This window comes from Cuculus canorus, chromosome 16 (assembly GCF_017976375.1).
Source record: "Cuculus canorus isolate bCucCan1 chromosome 16, bCucCan1.pri, whole genome shotgun sequence".
NCBI classification, from domain to species: Eukaryota; Metazoa; Chordata; class Aves; order Cuculiformes; family Cuculidae; genus Cuculus; species Cuculus canorus.
Genome location: NC_071416.1, coordinates 4,009,229 through 4,014,109, shown reverse-complemented (window position 1 = coordinate 4,014,109; position 4,881 = coordinate 4,009,229).

The following is a 4,881-nucleotide window of genomic DNA, read 5'->3' as shown; positions in this document are numbered from 1 at the left end:
GAACGCCACGCCGCAGGGCTCTATGAGGTCCCGTAGGGCTCAATATGGTCCTGTCGAATGTGATGCAGCAGGGCTCAATATGGTCTTGTAGGATACGATGCTCTAGGGCTCAATACGGTGCTGTAGGGTGCGATGCTGCAGGGCACCATACGGTCCGTAGGTCACTGTTCGGTGCCGTAGAACGCCACGCCGCAGGGCTCTATGAGGTCCCGTAGGGCTCAATACGGTCCCGTAGGTCACGGTGCGGTCCCGCAGCATGCGATGCCGCAGGGCTCGGTGCGGTCCCGTAGGGCACAATACAGACCCGCAGGGCTCGGTGCGGTCCCGTAGGGTACGATGAGGTCCTGTAGGGCACGATGAGGTCCCGTAGGGCACAATACAGACCCGCAGGGCTCGGTGCGGTCCCGTAGGGCACAATACAGACCCGCAGGGCTCGGTGCGGTCCCGTAGGGCACAATGGGGTCCCGTAGGGCACGATGAGGTCCCGTAGGGCACAATACGGACCCGCAGAGCTCGGCGCGGAGCCGCAGGTAGCGCAGCGCTCAGCCGGACTCGCCCCGCAGCCGCCCGGCAAGTTGGGCTGCGCTGCTCCCCGCCCCCGCCGCGAGGCGATTGGCTCAGGGCGGCGATGGGCGGGGCGGGGCGCGGCTGCCCCTTGCGCAGCCCCGGTGGGGCCGAGGGGTGGGGGTGGGGACACCTGCATGGCCCGGTTTGGCCACGAGTGGGGGCAGCGTGGTCCTTGTTAGCCCAAGGACAGCCCTGGGTTGCCCTAGAGTGGCCCAAATTGGTGCCAGTGTGGCTATGGGTGATCTCAGTGTGGTCACTGTTGGCCCCAGGGTAGCCCTTGTTGCCCCAGTTGATCCCAGTTTGGCCATGGGTGCTCTGGGTGTGGTCCCTGTTGGCCTCAGGGAAACCCTGGTTGCCCCAGTGTGGTCCAAATTGGTCCCAGTGTGATCGTGGGTGGTTGCAGCATGGTCACTCCTGGCCCAAGGACAGCTCTGGGTTGCCCCAGTGTGACCGGAATTGGTCCCAGTTTGGCCATGGGTGGTCTCAATGTGGTCACTCTTGGACCAAGGACAGCTCAGGTTGCCCCAATGTAGCACCAGTTTGTCCCAGTTTGACCACAGGTGTTCTCAGTGTGGTCCATCTTGGGCCCAGGGTAGCCCTTGTTGCCCCAGTTGATCCCACTTTGGACACAGGTAGTCCCAGTGTGGTCCCCGTTGGCCCAGGGTAACTCTGGTTGCCACAGTTGATCCCAGTTTGGCCATGGATAGTCCAAGTGTGGTCACTGTTGGCCCAAGGACAGCCCTGGTTGTCCCAGTGTGACCCCTTTTGGTCCTAGTTTGGCCATGGGTACTCTCAGTGTGATCCCTGTTGGCCCCAGGGTAGCCCTGGTTGCCCCAGTGTGGCCCAAATTGGTCCCAGTGTGACCGTGGGTGGTCTCAGTGTGGTCACTGTTGGCCCCAGGGTAGCCCTGGTTGCCCCAAATTGGCCCAAATTGGTTCCAGTTTGACCACAGGTGCTCTCTGTGTGGTCCCCATTGCCTCCAGGGTATCCTTGGTGCCACATTTGATCCCAGTTTGACCACAGGTGCTCTCAGTGTGGTCACTGTTGGCCCCAGGGTAGCCCTGGTTGCCCCAGTTGATCCAGTTTGACCACAAGTGGTCTCTCTTGGCTTCTGGGTAGCCCTTGTTGCCCCAGTGTGGCCCGAATTGGTCCCAGTTTGGCCATGGGTGCTCTCAGTGTGGTCACTGTTGGCCCCAGGGTGGCCCTGGTTCCCCCAGTTGATCCCAGTTTGGACATAGGTAGTCCCAGTGTGGACCCTGTTGGCCCCAGCATAACCCTGGTTGCCCCAGTTGATTGCAGTTTGACCATAGGTGCCCTCAGTGTGGTCCCTGTTTGCCCAAACAAGCCCTGGGTTACCCCAGAGTGGCCCAAATTGGACCCAGTGTGACCGTGGGTGGTCTCAGTGTGGTCACTGTTGGCCCCAGGGTAATCCTGGTTGCCCCAGTGTGGCCCAAGTTGGTCTGAGTTTGGTCATGGGTGCTTCCAGTGTGGTCACTGTTGGCCCCAGGGTAGCCCTGGTTGCCCCACTGTGGCCTCATTGGTCCCAGTTTGGCCATGGGTGCTCTCAGTGTGGTTGCAGTTAGCCCCAGGGTAGCCCTGGTTGCCCTAATTGGCCCCAAGTAGGCCCTAGCTTGCCCATGGGTGGTTCCACTGTGATTGTGGCTGACCCTGGGGTGGTTCCCCTGCCACCCCGAGTGGTTTCAAATGACTTTCTGGTGGTGCCAGCTCCTCCTTTGTTCAGCACTGCTTCCCTCCGGTGTGGCATGCTGGGCATGAGGGGGTTTTATCGATGTCACTGAGTCTCAAGTGGGTCTAAAACTCCCTTCCCACCCCTGGTTCCAACCCCCGGCTACAGGCAGGGACACCTCTCAGTAGACGAGGCCACTCAAAGGTTTTCATAAACAAGAAACAGATAATTAGAGAGAAAAACCACATGAAGTCATGCCTGGGCAGATCTTTGCACCATTCCTGGGGGCACACAGTGTGGGGACTTCTCAGGTTGGTGGGCTTCTTCAGAGTAGAAGAAGGGGTAGTAGGTTCCTCTCAGAGTATCCTGGATTTTACTTAGAAATAGAGGCGTGCAACCACTTCATCTGGATGCAAAATCCCACATAAGCTTTGCCTCCGTCTGCACCACCTCTCCCTTCACATGGACCTCTCGAGGTCAACCCGTTTTGCTGAGCTTGGCTTCTCCTAACCTAGCTCCAGAAACACAGACACATCCTTCTCCCAACGTGACTGAGCCACGGCGTGTGTCACTCGCTCTCCTCCTCCTCCCCCGGGGAGCCCGGAGCAGTTGCATGGATGCATCACAGCTATTTTTACCATCTCCCAGCTGCTCCGAGTGTGCTCAAGGGAAAAGAGGCAGAAAAAGTGCACCTGGGACCTGGCGGGCATCTCCGAGGGCTCTGGGGAACATGTGCACCCAGCCCACGTGGCACGAGGCTGTCCTCTGCCCCCAGGGAGGCAGAAAGAGCTCCTTGATTCAACAAGGCCAAGTGCCAGGTCCTTCACTTGAGTCACAACAACCCCATGCAGCTCCAGGCTTGGGGAAGAGCGGTTGGAAAGCTGCCCAGCAGAAAAGGACCATGGTCAACACTGTTGGTGGACCGTGGCTGAACACAAGGCAGCAGTGGCCCAGGTGGGCAAGGAAGCCATCAGTCTCCTGGCTGGGATCAGCCATGGGGTGGGCAGCAGGAGCAGGAAAGGGGTCGTCCCCCTGTGCTCGGTGCTAGTGAGGCCGCACCTTGAATCCTGGGTTCAGGTTTTGGCCCCCTCACTCCAGGAAAGACAACGAGGGGCTGGAACATGTTAGGAGAAGGGAACGGAGCTGGGGAAGGGTCTGGAGAACAGGGGTTGTGGGAGCGGCTGAGGGCCCTGGGGCTGTTAACCTGGAGAAGAGGAGGCTGAGGGGAGACCTCATGGCTCTCTGCAGCTCCTGGAAGGAGGTGGTGGGGATGGGGGTGCTGGGCTCTGCTCCCGAGGGATGAGAGGAAATGGCCTCAAGTTGCACCAGAGGAGTGTTAGATTGGATATTAGGAAAAAATTCTTTACTCACAGAGAGGTGAAGCCCTGGCAGAAGCTGCCCAGGGCAGTGGTGGAGTCTCCATCCCTGGAGGGGCTCAGAAAGGGTGTGGATGTGGCACCTGGGGACATGGTTTAGCAGGGTGATGGTTGGATTGGATGAGCTTAGAGGTCTTTTCCAACCATATTGATTCTATGACTTTATAAGACCTGGTGCTGTCGAGTGTGGCCATCATCAAATCAAACCAAAATGGAGGCAGATACCAGAGAAACAGGCAGCAGAGGCCCCGTGGCAGTGGAGACAGAGGATCCCCCTGCCAGGGATCACGGCAACAGGCTTGGGTGGTGGTGGGATTCTGCTGTGAATCAAAGCAAAGCTTTGGGGGGAGTCTTTCTGCACTCTTGTGTTGCTAAAATCTGTGCTTGGTCCCCATCAGGCCTCCTTGAGGTCAACAGGAGTTTCAGTGTGGGGAGGAACAGCTGGGACGCCAAGACAGTGAAGTCCAGGGTCAAACTTCTGCTGGCGGGAGGAGGCAGTGAGTACCTCCAGCTCCTTCCAAAGCCTGCTCTGGGAGGCACCAGCAGGGAAGGGAGATGCAGGGGAGAGCCAGGACTCTGCTCTTCTCCCTGGGGACACAGGACCACAATAGGGCAGGAATTAAACAAAGCACCCACTTACTGGCGCGTTGTGGATCAATGATGCTGCTCTTCCACTTTTGAAAAGGACGTGAGCGGTTCTCACAAGTGGAAGTATGGAAGGGTGGCATGGGATGGAGAAACGAGGCAGGCAGCAGGCAGTGCTGATGGGGGCACAGCACCCCAGGAGATGTCCCAGAGATCCCATCCTTCCCAGACCCTCCGAGGGGCATTCGAATAAAAGGTGTAAATTCTGGCCAACTATGCAGCGTCAGCATCTAATGCTGCTCCCTGGCCACTGCCAACCTGTCCCATTGGGCTCCTCTGGCTTCTCCAAGTCCCAGCCTTGCAGCACAGAGACAGGAGACCCCATCACCGCCTGGGCTCAGCGCCGTGCCCGCATCCGGCACAGCTCAGCATGTGCAGCTGCAGCTTTTTCTGGTGCCGATGGAGCCACCACCACAGCCCCACAGCACTGGGCACTCCCAGAGCTCGATGGTCCCTGCAGGGTTACTGCTGGGGACAGGGAAATGGGAGCAAACAAGAGCCGAGGACCCACAGGATGTGTGCTGGATGCCCATCTCCCGCACTGCATCCACTTTGCGCCATGAAGAAAAGTATCCATGGCACAGACAGGTCATAAAACTGGGCAGC